General features: G+C 33.7%; 1 protein-coding gene across 1 annotated transcript in view; it reads right to left on the bottom strand.

Moving 5' to 3' along the window:
- Positions 1–12,553, bottom strand: part of LOC124366933 (formin-like protein 7) — a 92,341-nt gene extending 79,788 nt beyond the window's left edge. Inside the window, exon 1 of the mRNA XM_046823552.1 lies at positions 12,381–12,553. The gene's annotated coding sequence lies outside the window, so the exon portion shown is untranslated. The remainder of the gene's footprint in view (positions 1–12,380) is intronic.
- Between the last annotated feature and the right edge of the window lie 4,234 nt (positions 12,554–16,787).

The following is a 16,787-nucleotide window of genomic DNA, read 5'->3' as shown; positions in this document are numbered from 1 at the left end:
TTGTGATTCCTGATTTACAAACAACGCTTCTATATAATTTGTTTATCTTAATCTACTTTTAGTTATGAACTAGGTTAGTTTAGTTATCCACCTGAAGAAGAGATCATTTTGCAGATCCCGAAACACAGTGTTCCGATTTCTTGTATAACTGAACAATAGCAAGTGTAGGCCTATAGACGTCTATGTTATTTTCACTATCCTTCCATCATCATAAACGAACTACATCGAGATAACTTTTTATATAAGCGTAGTCTACCAACAATATTTACTGACGAAACAAAAATTATTGTCCTATCAAAATTAATGAACAAAATTCAAAATAATAAAAATAAATATGTTTGTAAATTTGGTTATTCGTACTATATTTTCACATCTACTGTATTATAGGGTCACCTTGGGATTCATGTTCGTGATTAATAGCACTAAGGTAAACTATATTTGACAACCTTGCATTTATAGCAGACATTTACGTATATACTGGGACTGGAATGCTTTGTTTTTTATCCAGTTAAATTTCAAAATGTTCGGGAGTTGTTTCATAACATACAGTGTTTATTATTTCCTAAGGATGAGAATGTATAAGAGGTTTTATCACACTGAACTAAATATATATCTATTGTTGTTTAAAACTATGAGTTTTCCTGATAAGCATGTTATTCGTGAAAAGAATTTTATCACTACGTTTTATATAGAGGGTGGAATGTCCACATTTTTAATATAATCCCAGAGGTTCATAACGTTTGTCTGTGATAAAGTTAATGTAACAGTGAACGTCTGATGTAGAGTAATAATAGTCTCGTCTGTCTTTAGAATTTCCAGCGAGTTTGTTGATTAGATGGGTTTGGCTGGGGTGGGGGTAAATATCCCTCCACCTCTAAATCAACACTCCTCCTCTCTGTTCAATGTTCTGACATCAACTTTAATATTCTCTGTTGTCGCTTCGTCCTCTAGCTTCATAGCCGCAACATAAGCGTCCTCGTCCTCACTCCCCACTCTCCACCCCGACGTCCTCTCGGAATATCAATACAGTTACCACCCAGCCACCCACATATCCTGCCTTTATTACACCCCCTCCATCAATAATTTTACTATCCCCAATATTTTCTTTCCTTTTACACACTTTTACTTCGTTACTTATTTTATTATGACAATTTTAAGCGTAGCCATTAATATAATTAGAAACTTTTTCAAATTATATAAAATCTAACGTCATGATATAAATATATAAATAACACATTATCACAATGAATGTTCAGGGAGGAGACAAGTTGGAGTTCAATACTATACAGTCACACCCCATATATCATTTTATTAAAATCAAAACAGCACCTTCTGATTGTAAAAAGAAGCTGTTTTATGAATCTTGGATTATATTACATTATATATTTAAATATACAATGTATTTACGCCAAAGACTGCGCATAGAGAATTCCGTCGAATTTGATTACTTTCTACGGTGTTGGTAATTTAGAGTATTGTTACACAATCATGATTGTATCAAGTTGTTTCATACAATTATTGAATGGCTTGGTGTTATGAATGGTTAGCAAATATAACAATATGCCACTATCTAAAACAGTATTAATTAACAGTTTAGAATTAAGCATTATTAAAGCACATGTTCTATACATACACTTACAAAATATAAGTAATTAAATATGCATGTTTATAGGTCAATCGTAATTATTATGTATGTACTAGCGGACCCGGCGCGCTTCGCTGCGCATTTCAATAAGTTTCCCGCGGCTTCGCACGCAATTTCCCGTTGAAAAACAGTACACTATATTCACTTATTCATTTTCTATCACATTCTAAACATTGCTGAGATAATTGATAGTCGTTCCTTCGTGAGCTTCTTGGGCGCATTATGAAGGTATGTACCACATTCCTGATACATTGCCATATGAACACAAAGATTACAAAATTATGACGTCATTTGTAGTGAGTAATTTTAATTAAATCTATCATCATACTACAAATTATTCTAAATAATGTTAGAGCTAAGTAGTGACCTTGGTTTTTGTTGTTGGTTTTTTGTTAATGCATAAAACAAAAACATTGTTGCTATTTGTTATTAACGAGATATCGTCGGATAAATTATGTAGTTACTTTGTGCATTGTGCAGTATTTCTTTTTTGCTGCAAGGACTACTAGCTCCTATAAATATAGAAGAAATTAAGTTGAAGTAAATTATATGAAACAACATGTTTTTAAAGAATGTGAACTCTAGAGGACGAGTGTCTCACGATGACATATTGTCAGTAAGAAACCAGATCTTAAAGGATCAATCAAGAATTCAAACTGCTGACAGTAGAACAAGGATATTTCACCAGCCTCACACTTCACGTCTTCGCTTCAGTTTGATAGTTTTCCTTATGTACCAACATTATTTTCCTGACTGTTTGTGCTTATCCTTACATATTAAAAAACTAACTTTCGTGCTGAATGACGAAATTTACTGTCAGTCAAACTGTTATCTGAAAGTGACATCCATCACCAAGTGCACCTGCGTTGTGTTTGGTAGACAATCGATAAAGCGTAGACCAGCCTACAAAGGACAAGGAGGCAATGGCTGGCTGTGCTGTATAGTGTAGACGGATGGCAGTGGCAACCTGCCAAACAGCTGACTGCTGTATCGATCCAGACGGTCGTGGCCGGGACACACTCACTGCATCGCTGCAAACCTAGGTCAGGGCCGGTCTGCATCCATCTCGTGCACAAGTCACCAAGGTTGGTTGGGAGACGGCATGGATTGCTTCATTCAACACTTTCCTTGTGTTCTGTTTACAACTGTGTTTAGTCTCCAATATCACCAATAGATATGCGAGTTATTTCCCACTATCTGACACTGTATACACTCACCCCTGATTGTCTTCATATCGATGTCAGTAACATGCCATAGAGAAGGATGCAATAGCACATCACTGATAATATAAACCTTACACGGTACGGACATTGTAACAAACTATATTTCACAGTGTATAAACGTTGTATGAATCATACCCCTACTTCGCCTGGTATCAATTGGACAACTATTGTATGTTTCCTTCATAATTAAAATATCACCAATAGCAATAATTTAGCTGGCAAGTACCTGTCACACAGCTTTATAATGTATTCAATCATTATTGCGTATTAATATAATCATTCATTCAGGGAAGACAATATACATTTACGTAAGAATTACATCATTACATCCTGCTGGTTTCATCAACATGTTTATAAAACACCTAACAGAACTATCCAAGGGGAAAGATTACTTATATTAGCAAACAATCTGGGAAGCGTTATAATCATCAATATTAAAGAAAGAAAAAAAGTATATTTTACAATATAAATTATACACAAAAATCTTAGATTAGTAGAATATTATAAAAAACAGATCCAATAATCAGCTGTCATAAAGCAATAAAATACATTTTACTATATGAAACAAGCTGAAAATTTAATTCAAGATGATGAGCCCAAACAGTTTTGCTACAATTACAATATTTTCAAATGATAGTATTTTAAGGCGTTTTTAGACGATGAAATAAAATTATTGAAAATGTTGAAAGTATTGAATTTTGTTGACATATTTAATTTTATTGTTATTGAAAATTTGTGTATGATGTACTTATTATTTTATACCTTTCAGATTTTAATTTTATTGCTCTGACTTTCAGAAGTTGTTATGAATTTAAAGACATAATTTGTAAACATTGAGCCACACGCACAGAATCAGGAAGATGTATCTAAATGAATACATGCTATGAAAAGGGTTAGGCTAATTTTCGTTACAGTATCCAAATGGCGAAGATATTTACCTATACAATAACGGTTCACATTAATAATATAAAATAAGTATACTTTAGTATACATTTCGGTGTAGATTCACACTAAATCAAGGTTTTTCGCATTACAAGCATAATTGCCTATTGCATAATATAGTAGCATATATTGTTTACTATATTTATGTAATGCGATTCTAAAACTGTACTAATATCACATTGATCGTGTTGGAAATAAATATATATTTAAATGTAACAATTAGCTTATTTATCGCACACAGTAATGTATGGAGGGTGAACACTCCACAGCTGGTTCAGAGAAAGAGGTGTGGAGGCTATTGACATCGTGCCGCGTCACGAGACCGGATGACCTTGAGCTGACTAGGCTGTTCCACCAACAATGCCAGCTAGTCAACACCAGATAGTGTTATCTTATCTGCTGGCGTTGCCGTACTCTGTAGTTAAATAGCAAGCCACTACATTTAAACTATCAGATTTGTTTCAACGTTACAGAATTCTTATCTGGCTAGGCTCTAGAGTAAAACTACTTCAGCCATAGCATATGCTGCAGTAAAATAAATACATTTTGGATAGACTTTGTATTTGGATAGTGATAACACAGTATTTACAATGAAAGATTATCTATTTTTAATTCTTTATTAATTAAAAAATCTGACATAGAACATGTTTCATGAGAGATTAGCTTGAAAAAAAAACAACTAATAGTAAACACAATTTGAAGCAAAAATGATTCTGGGAACACGGCTGAACTACTAAAAACAAATAAAATCCACACATTTAAGAAGTTATCATAAATGAAACTTCAAGAGATATATGCTGAGGAATGGCCAAGCATCCTACTCATATGGGATGTATTAAATAAATTGGTGTGTTACAAAATGTCGTTTTTTCTCCTTTTCCGCTTTTTTCCGAAAATTTCGTTTTAAAGGGTTAATCTATCCTTTTTCAGAAACCAAACAAGATACAATCTGTGGGGTTTTATTATGTTTTCCATATAAAAATACACATGTTCTCAACTTAAGCTATTGTAAAAAATATTTATTTTTAAACAAATTTAAAAGATAAATTTAAAAATTACTAACGATCACCTGTTAAACCGATTATAAATGTACAAAAGGCACATATAACGCGTGATAAACGTCTAAGGCTATTGAATTTGATAGTTACTAATAAAAAGATATGTAAATGTGATTAATTTAACATGGAGAACATTGATGGTATAAGAAAGCCATAAGACGAAGCCTGACATGCGATATATCGCTTAGTAATGTTTTCTTTCTGAAACCAATGGGAAAATAAAAACTAAACACCGACAACCGTAAGCTAATTATTGTATAATTTCAATATTTATACAATACTGTATTTCATGTAACAATCTCGTAATCCTAAACCATACTATGTACAGAATGCCCCGATAATATTCAAAGGGATAAGTAAAATCAACCAGTGACCGTCACATGTTACAAAAAATAACCCTAATAACACAAATAGTCTGTTTTAAATTTTTATTACCGGAGAAATGCTATTCTATTATACCGTGAACATGTAGTTCGCATACTTCATTTTTCACTAAGTAAATTTAGATTACTAGTAAAACATATTCAAATCAAAATGAGTTAATCTTTTAGTAGGAGTTCAGTATTAAAGTATTTTAAATAGTCAAAACTAAAATTGAACAGGTTGTGCAGAGTATGTAACGTTTCATACTGAGTCAACACTATTATTCCTTCTCTGCTTTACAAATTAATAAGGCTACTATTATACATTATACTATTATCACGTATAAAAATGTAATAGTGTCTGTGTGTGAGTTCTTGTGTTTGTTACTAAATCACGTAAAAACTGCTGGATCGTTTTACTGAAATTTTACGTGGGGATTCTTAGGATCCCTGGTTAACATATGCCTATTCCTATTTCGAAAACTCCTCCGGACTACGGCCCGCTCATTTAACATTTAACACTCATTTTACACTCCATTACTTTATGTTTATGGACTTGGCTTAATCAGTGATGGTAAATTTTTTTAATCACCTGTCAAAGACAAGAATAATAAGTAAGTATAAAAATGTATTCATGTTTAAACAGGTGTTAGTAAATGTTTATTGTTTGTTATTCATCTGTCAAAGTCAGTTACACTTTACAAATGTCGTGTTACGTGTAGAAGCTTTCCGGGTTTGTTTTTATTGGGATTTTAATCAATTACGTTAAATGCCTTAATATATTAATTACATCATAAGCAACTGAAAAGCTAAGGACTTCTTCGACTTAGTCTCCCTTTAGATAGAATTTCTTCACAATGGCCTGTAGTAGTTAGTTAATTTTTTACTGAAATAATTAACTAACTATTAAATCATAAAATATGAAATATTGGAGAGAAATTTGAGAAATTTCAGAGATAATTATAAAACACAGTTTTACTCTCCGATTTCAGAGCCCCCATATTTAACTTAAATCTAACACGTATCAAGAGATTGGAATATATTTCAGTGACTATCACTTAACTATCTCATGATTGTTGGGAATGCCATTAAAAAAAAAGTATGATCATACCGTCCCTGTTTTTAAAAATTAAGTTGCGTGCGAAGGTGCATGTAATAATATTTTATAATATTTAAAAGTTCTGATTTTATAATACATTTTTAAATATAGTGTTGCCTTTATTGACATGTAAAATTAGTAAGTGTAGTATGATTTTGAAATCCTACGCTTCATATGTTTATTTAGACTAAAATGTCCCACGCCTTCAGCCAAATTAAAGCTGCCTCCATAGAGACCGCTAAAGCTCGCAGAGGACAATGATTCACAACGTGACGCATTGTTTGATAGCCGGTCATGTAAACATAGCATTGTTCAAATATCTGCTGCCTCCATTTAGCTTTCCAAGCATTACGCCTTCAAAGAGTGCGGTTTTATTAAGTACTAGCTGTTTCCCGCGTCTTCGCACGCATGGTAAGCCTTGGCCATGTACGAGTATTTGCACTTCTGGTTCAAGTGCATTATATTTCTAACACCGATGTAGAGTTTGCCTTGTTGTCACGATCAAGAAAATCTGTGTATGCTTATTATATAGCCATTGTACACGTACATGTATTTTATTATAAAGCGGTCTAACAGTCAAGCTTTAAGTTCAACCATATATTTATCATAAAGACAAACATATATTCTAACTTAGTGCCTTCAAATAGTCTTTGGCAAATTAATATACGTAACTGTCTCGTAATTGCAGTTTATACTGTGCAGGCGCTTTGAAAACTTTTATATATTGCAGCGCCACCTCGTGGTGAGTTTTATAAATGAGTATAGCATATAAACCTTCTCCGTCGAAAAGTACATATACATTCAAATTTTCATAATTATCGGTCAAATAGTGTACGATTCCATAAAGGACAAACACACAAACATTCATTTTTATACATATAGATGATCCTTTCCTTCCTGTGAAGATGCATACTACCAATTGCAATTGTTGGATGATTAGCACCAAAATATTACCTCACCCTTCACACTCTCTCCAAATTTGAGCCCAAACTGCTTTACGCGAAAATTTCCCTTTGAGTAAAAGTATTTTAACTGAAAGGTTGACTTCCAGGAATTGCAAGTGAGTTTTCTCTGCTGGAAGAATTGTGTGGATGGATTTTGGGTGATATAATTTTAATATAATTTCTTAAAAGAGTCGGCGTCGGTACTTAGGATGAGCGACTTGTACTGAAAGCTAGGGAAGTGGAGTTACAAAGATACAAGCACTAATTATTTTTGGCTCTGTTAAGTCAACATCAGCGACGTGAGTATTTTTGAGCCATACTTAGGTAAAAATTCAGCTGTAAAAGCGTAAGACCCAGAAACCTGAAATACGCAGAACGTTTGCTCATATATATATATATATATATATATATTATATATATATATATATATATATATATATATATAGTCTATATATAGTCTATATATATATATATATATATATATATATATATATATATATATATTACAGAATTAACCCTCACTAGCTTTTTGGAGTGACTTTCAAAGCGAGGGATTGATCTAGTTTACTATTACCAAATACTATGGCGGTTCTTAATAACTAAGAGATAAGACATGAAAAAATTCTGTTAACAAGATATACAATGTACAGTCGGTAAGACAATTAATTGGATCTAATAAGAATGTATAAAAATGATCAATACATATGAGATTAGCGGTTGTCCGCAATATTTTAGAGGCCACGAATATAAATATTGATCTCCAACCATAGTCTCAAACGTGCATACGTTTCAGTCCCTAATCGTAACACATTTCAACATTCAAAAGTAAGTTGTTATGTGGCAGTCAACAGTTTGCGTCTTTTGAAGATTTCCCTTGAAGACTATCTAATTTATACTGTATAATTATGTGTGACTCGCTAGTTTTTGCGCTTTTAATGTTATTATAACACGCTATCATCGATATCTGACTAGGGAATACTGCCCTAAGAATCTTAAAACATACATGCCGGAGGACAATTTAGAACGAACGTGGTTAATTTTGTTACACCAAGTCATCCCTTCCATCCTCAATTTTTGCTTTGATTGGTTCAGATATGCGTTTGTTGTTTATCTTGTTCTATACAGTTTTAAACATTTTGAAAGGATATAACTTACCGGAAGGTACCCGAGATGATTGAGAGACTCCTCACTAACATTTGAGCTAAAAGCAGTTTGCTATGTAAAGTGAGGTATTCCCTGTGCCTCTTGAAATGCTTAAAGTCATACGATTAAGACGTATTGGGCGATGTAACTGGCTGCCAGTTCTTCAATGTGGGCATTCACGAGCACAATAATTCTCTCATGAATTGAGCCAATAGGTTCCTTCAAGCCGTGGAGACGTGGTTAAGTTACGATAGAGAGTTCTGAGTCGGCTGAACTGTCAGATGACTGACTACTCTAGGTAAATGTGTGTAGTCACTATTACATAATTAGTGCTAACAATTAATTAGCACCACACAGCGAAGCTCGGGAGTAACCGCCCTTATTATTAGAACACGATACAGTACTTAAAATCCCGCCCAACTACAACATTATGACGTGAGGAAACCGTATCTATAAACTCCTTTCTATCTCACATTTTAGTCTTGAATCATGTCACATCCAAAACGGTTATTTTTGGACATAAACACTTGATCAATGAGATGTCATTCCTAAGCATCCCTACTAAAAATGTAGTATGGTATAACCATTAATCGGTCTACACCCCGTCCCTATTAGTTCATTACAAAAGGTTGGGAAACATCATCACGTACTATTACTTGGACGATGTGACGTCTCTAAATACCCCTAAGGTGAGTGATTACAGGGTTTGCATCACTGATATCAGTAAAGAATTGGGATAAAACCCTCCCTTACGTCCGCATCTCAAGAAGAAACACTTCCAATAGGAACATAATCGGGCACACTTGCCTGAACGACGAGATCTTCTCAGTCTTCTCTGAGATCAATAAAGTTATTGAAAGGCTTTATTTCCGTACCCTATTTCGACCTCTTGCTCCAGACCTGGGAGTGTGTGGGCCCAACTGGGTGAATGGTGAGTCTCTGAAGTATTCCACCAATTCAGAAGAAAATTCTCTGAAAATCTCCACCTTGTTCAGAAGCCTTCGGATGAAAAATAGAGATGTGCTAGATCGGATACGACACCAGACGAAAGATAATAAACCATCTCTAACAGTTTACGTTTTATAAATGTGTTTTTATAGTTCACCTGTTCTATCAAACAGTCAGGAAGTGATGCCGCATCACGTAGTTCAAAACTTGTTTTTGAAAAATCAGAAATAAATTAATCTAATGAAAATGTATCAACTGAATCCTTTCTAGTTGTTTGATATGCGATTGGTAAAGTAAAAAGCGTTTCTAAATAAACATTTATATGCCATAATAAATTATAAAATAAAAAGTAACAAGAGAGTGCACAATTATAAAAACATTATCTAGTCTCGCTGACACGGTCTAATATTGTTTATCGATACTTTATTACTGTACGTTAACTATCAATCAACAATGATTTTGTTCGAAGATTATATTCCAATAAGAAAGAAAAATTGCTATGATATTGTTGTAATGAAAGAAAAGTCACAGATTTATATTTGCTTCCAAGGCATCATTGCTCTCATAGCCATCAGTTGTACAAGAAATAACAATTTGCTCTTATCTGGATAATAACATCGCAGTCTTGGACTGGAATTCTTACTTCAGAGGTTTTATGACATGGAACACATATTTGATAAATTGCTTTTGAAAACAGAGAAAACGGTCTATGTCTGAAACACAATAGGTCCGGATCAAAAACCCAAAATAAATTTCGTAGTTTGTTTTTTACTTTTTGCAGGATTTGTCGCGAGATGGCTAAAACTACATACAACCTTTTAAATATTGCTTACACGTAACTTGTATAATTACAGATATAACATCGTCAATTATGCCTTTTTTCTGCTATCTGTCCAGAAATGAAACATTATTGAAGATGAAGTAGAGTGCTTCTGCAGACGTTTATGGAACTAGTAGGTAATCATGTAGCCACCAACCAGCCACTGACAATTCTTGTTGGCTGGCTCTCTACTGTTGTTCACCTACAGCAGGGCAGCCGAGCAAGTATGAACAGGGACTTGTTTTCCCATTACCACCACCACGTTAGAAAAGTCGATGATTAATGTAGATATATAGTTGTGTAACTTAAATAGCCAGACCTAACGATAGATTCCACATATTTTCGAAAGATTCTGCGATGATGGCTTACTTGAAAGATCAATCTTTTTTAGATATTTCACAGAACAAGAGATTGGAAAGAATCAACCGTAACAAGAGAGTCTTCAAGACAAATCTTTAAAACAGTTCAACGAATATAGTAGTCACATAGTAGCTACATGAATTACAGACTTAAGTTCACAAAACCATAAGATATATGACACTTGACTCAGTGGGACGGTTTCCGTTTATAAAACCCATGTTCCTTACTTTACTGCGTTTCAAGGCAACATTTGAAGTCATTGTCCTCCATTTTGTAATAAAAGCACTTCCCTGTTTTGTATATATATAAATGTGTTGCAGTAAAATTATTATGTGAAATTTTACAACATGTTATGATGAATACAACATAAGGATATAAATTACATCCACTGACACTAATCAGATTTTTTTCTGGGCTGAAAGCAGCAGAAATAAAATTATAATTTATAAATATGAACCAATATTAGTATTAATTGGCAATATACTTGTTAAGTTCCTCCCTTATATACTAAAATCTAATATATTTGTGCGGCTTTATGCTGCTGGCGATTTCCTTAGACAAAACTCCAATAGGCGCTTCAATTTGACGTCTATTAGAAATTTACACAGAATTCATTTTAGAGATTACAGAGATATGAGTTGAACGCTTTGACAAAAGCCATGTTAAACAAAGCTTTGATACACTACAAAATACACTAAAATAAATAAACATAAAAGTTTTGTACGTTTGTTTCTCATTCATGTAGGAGGAATAAATGAGCCAAAATAATAGTGTAGTCGAATTTTCAAATTGACGTTCTTCATACGATTTCATAGACGACAATGTTTTTAACACTGGAATGTTTAAAAAATAAAAATAAATTGTTTTATTGCGTTTGGTAAAAAAGAAGATAAGTGAAAAATCCAATTTAAACAAATTATAATTAGATGAGATATAGTAGCATTATGTGTTGCTCAGAGAACTGGAATGTTGTGGATGAATAGTGGAGGACGAATTGTAAGGAGTGAGGGAGGACTGGGGCAGGAGGACGGTTGAGCGACAATACAGAGGTACAAGAACAAAGGGCTCGGCACGAGCAGAGAGTGAGGTCAGAGCAGAGGTGGCCTTGCCTTGCACGCTTTGCAGAACAGAGAGAAAGCTGGCAGTGTGTTGTGTTGCGCATGTGGCTCAGAGACCACTGTAACAGAACATACAGCGTTGCCAACTTTCCTGTGACATAGACATCGGTCGGACAGTCAGCCAACTTCGTCGGACATAAACTGACGCAACAACGCTTCCATTATCCATAAATAGAATTCACTAATTAAGTTTTATATTGTATTGTAATTAATATTTTTATAAATAGCACAATCAAATTCATAAAGAGTAAAATGTATGTAAAGTTGTGTGAAATATATGATTGTCTGCTCGAAATATTACTTACACGCTAATAACTAACTAGCAGTTGTCCTGCAAAAGAAATAGAAAAAGATATCTTCCGGAAGTGTATCTAACCAAAGTGAAAATGTCATTGATACGTTAGTTGTGACGCGCACCATCTTAGTCAGGCGGTCTATTAACAGGTCATCATGGGTTTCGTCAAAATGTACCAAATTACTAACAACTCTTCAAAAACCAATTTGACAGAATACCGACTTCCGAACTTTGTATTATGATTGAAATTAACAAAGAACAATAAAAAATTATGACAATCCTTACAAATTAGAGTTATCTGGAAAAATGCGCACAACTTTCGCTATAATAAAAAAATATTGATTTGTTACGTATTTGAAGTAACACCGTAACACACTACAACAGTTTGCAAACAAAGGCAATGACAATACACAAAATAGTTACCTCAATGGAGCAAGCCATATGCGCCAGAAGGCCGGATGTGGCACTTTGTTCCACCGGAAGCAAGACGTGACGTGTGCAAAAACTCGCCACTCGTTATCACGGCTGCAAGGTGGCAAGCGGAACAGCGGAATGCTCGAATAGTTGGAATCGTGGAACAGTTGACGGGGCGTGGTATAGCAGTTGCCTGCACTGCAACTATTGACGTGGGAGTGGGGGAACGTCAGGTTTGCTTCGCCTAGCAACAGCGCTGGGGGAAGGGGAACAGGAGGTAATGCGTCCTCTATCGGCCTCCTCCCGTTCCAAACGCGTCCTCTGTCTCTAGAAACTGCCGGACGCGACACAGCTGTTACACAACACTACATTGAATCAGCAGTTTACCGATCTATAAACCAGGATAATACATTATGATAATGTTCCTTTGCCATCGTTGAGTGTATAATTAAACCGATATACTGTGTATGAATTCTCTCGTAGAAGGTTAGCGCTAATGTTCATTATAATAGCATATGCATATCTATATTTTCCCCATTATGTTGAATTATGTCTACCAGTATGGTTTTTGACATTATCAGATTATGCTTATATGTGGTCTCTTGTATATGTACAGTATAGTACTCCATTTAAATAAACATGATTATTTAACAACATAGGCAGTTATTACAGTTCGTACTCTATTATTAACGGGGTTTAACCATTGAACGTTCCCAAATACATAGTTCGTCCAACCATTATTCTATACATTCTGAAAATCAATAATTGCTAATACCAAATAATTCCTTAAGCATTTTGTCGTCACATATGTTGTCAAATAAATATTGTACACAACACAAATATGGTTATGTAAGAATATTGCCTACATAATCTAGTAGTATAAAAATGTAGTTGAACAAAAAAAACATCACAAATGTTAAGAGTAACACTATATATAGCCTCCATTGTCCTATGATTGGATGTCAAATGTTTTATATATATATATATATATATATATATATATATATATATATATATATATATATATATATATATATAATCATCATATTAGCTAAGATTAGAATAACACTTCTGATGTATTGTGTTACTTTCTGATTGATAAGCAGTTCTATACCATACCGGCCATCCATGGCCTCTGAAGGATTATACGACTGTAGACCTACCTGATGTGAATCACAAACCATGGAGCACTAAAACTATTGTTTGTACATTGAAATAATTATTTCATACAAAATTAGTCCAAACATTGCTTAAATTTTGTGTTACTGCAGTAGTGGAATGATCATCTTTACTATTTTACAATTAGGTACATCATATTATTAGGAGTCATTTTATATATATATATATATATATATATATATATATATATATATTTATGGATATGAACATATGCAAATAACTTAATTGCATAAGAAATAGCAAAACTGGTAAATGTATCGGGAACATATGGAACATTAAATGGACATCTCGACTCACTGGGCTGTAAGTACGCGTGTGAAAGCGCTTGGGGGTCGTATTCTTCCACGAACAATTCCCATATTATTACTACATACAAATATTGGTTCACTAAACTGTACAGTAATACCGTACTTAGTTTGTTTATCATAACATTTATTTTATTTTCTAGAATATTAATTGATTCTTAAATTAATCATTTAGTGATGATTTCATTATGTTGAGGGGATGCTATTTAATTGTTCCTGAGATAAATATTCTGTAGCTTCAACTTTATTCTATTAAAGCATCCTAAATCTACTTATAGTAGTTAGTTTTATTCATAAGTGTATGTAAAACGGACGTGATAATAGAGTAATGTTGGTGCTCACTTATTTTATTCATAAACTTTCGAAAATATTAATCTTGTATAAACTGTGAAAATGACGAAGCGAAGTGCATCTCACCCTCAACGACTCAAATATATTGCAATTGAAGTTGAAATTCTCTCCGTTATTTCAAGTTCAAGAATTGCCGAAATGAATATTTAAGCAAGAAGCAAAGTGTTTCTTCCTAAAACGTAGAATGATTCTTTAAGTTCATCATCCACCAATATTGTAAAGTTATATAATCAATATTAAATGTTTTTGTAAACTTGCATAAATGAAAATATTGTGTTTGTACATTATTTATTTAAGTAAAGAGAAAACAGGCACTATTGCGATAATATAATAACATGATGCGAGCTTCAAGAAATAAACTGCTGTAATCGTTATGTACAATATAGCGATGGCGGCAAGATAGGGAGTGGTAGAGGACGCGATAGTAACGGCAGTGGCAAAGGACGCGATAGTGGCAGGACAAAGAGGGGGAAACGGAGGACGTAATATAGTAGGTTTAGGTTAGGTAGCTACCGCCACGCCGTATTGATCGCGGCGGCAACACAGCGCTGCCACTGCCACCGCGCGCCAGTCTGACTGACTGTAGGCTGGCTTCATCAAGCTGGCAGTGGTAAGCCATGGACGATACTGTGAATGTATACTTGGCCATTGCGTGTGCCATATAATACTCGTGCGGTAACACTATTTTTAACACATTTTCCCCGGTTGTATAGATTCCAATTTATCTGTAACTAATAAATGAATGGCTATATCGCATCAATCAAATTCCACGATGGTTCCCTCCATTGACTCCATTTCCTTAATAGAACAAATTAAGATTGAAGTGGTTGTATTGGCGTAGATAATAATAATAACTATTATATATAACATATAGCGTTGCCTCCGATTTATTGTTACTGCATTATATTATAAGAATTTTCTTTGTCTTGGTAGGCCTATATATTTGGCACATATACTTGGAAAACTAAATTCAGATAAGCTTATATAGTCTAGTGGGCAGAATATAAACAGAAGTGTGATGAAATACAACGCGAATTTCATGTCTCCCCGATTTTCCCAGAAATATATCACCATTCATAATAAAAGTTAATTTATTGCTATCATCATCATGATATTGTGAGCGTACGTACAGTCCACATATTCGCATTTTCGCCGTCAAGGCCACTAGTAAAAAAATTTTAAAACATTGCGTGAATTTATTTCTTTTGTTTAAGATAAAATTACCATATTTTCTGAACAGAATCCCACTTTTAAATATTAACCTCCCTCCTCCATCCTAACTATTACAGTACCATTACATATATTAACAATAAGGATCATTGTTTTTACTATTGAATCTTAATGTAAGATTTTGTTGTTAGTACATTATAATTAAAAATGTATTATTTTAGAATATACATTTTTGATATTGTTTACCTTAATCCTAATAATATTATAAACGCGAAAGTGCCTTTGTTTGTTTGTTTTGGTTCACGCGTAAACTATTCTCAACCGATTGTAGTGAAATTTTACATGGGCATTCTTACGGTCTCTGTGATAAATATAGGCCTATTGTCATTTCAGTAGGCCTATTGAAATGAAATGGGGCTACGCCCCACTAATCTTTAAAGTAGCGAAAAATTCAATCTTGGTCTCTAAAGTTTGTGAAATTGAATTCTTTTTTCTTTTGCTTAAGACAAAATCTCCATATTTTCTGAACAGAATCCTACTTCTAAATAATTTCCTCCCTCCCCCACCCTAACTATTACAGTGTCCAGTGCAATCAACAGCTCTGTGTTAACTTTGTTTTATTACAGCACAAACATATGTTTAATTATTGTAACCACTATTTTTAATGTGTTTATATTTATAGTGTGTAAGGGAGTACCCATTAGTTTTTATGCGGTTTTTTTTATTTTCAGTGATTAAGTAAGTACTGATTTACCTTATAAATCTACTTTAGAAACTGTCTTAAAACATAGATAGTCAAAATTTAACTCCGAAGACTGCCTGTGAAGCAGTCGGCAAGAACTATGATAGATAAAAAAGTTCGTTGGCCTGATGGTTGTTTGAACTAACGCATCAATTCCAGTTCTAAATGTTCTAAAATAAAAATAAAACATTTTACAGTTTATAATGAAACAAACATGTAACTAGTGTCATTGTTAATATAGTTTTAATTGTACATTTTTAGCAAATATTAATTAGATATGGTACGGCCCGCCCTTGGTTCTTTGTATGTTATTTGTCTATTAAATGTAGTTCATTTAATGTTCTACATAAATATATTGTAATTAGCTTATTACAGTCGAACCTCGTTAGTACGAACCTCAACAAACGTATTCATCGATAAGAGAATTTTTTCAAATCCCTTTGAAACTTTGGTAACCCTCAATGCTATAAAAACACATCTATACAATGTAGTAATTAGATAAAACAACCTTCACAAGGCAGATGGTGTTAGAATAATTTGTTGACTTCAATGATGATTTAGCAGTATGTGGAGATTTAAAGGATGAAGATATACTGGCTTCTGTCCAATCCTCAAATCCTAATGAAGATGAAACAGCTGAAGATGATGAGGATGCACGGGTGGAGAGTG

This window comes from Homalodisca vitripennis, chromosome 1 (genome assembly GCF_021130785.1).
Source record: "Homalodisca vitripennis isolate AUS2020 chromosome 1, UT_GWSS_2.1, whole genome shotgun sequence".
In the NCBI taxonomy this organism is placed as follows: domain Eukaryota; kingdom Metazoa; phylum Arthropoda; class Insecta; order Hemiptera; family Cicadellidae; genus Homalodisca; species Homalodisca vitripennis.
This window is presented reverse-complemented; position numbering and strand designations above follow the sequence as displayed.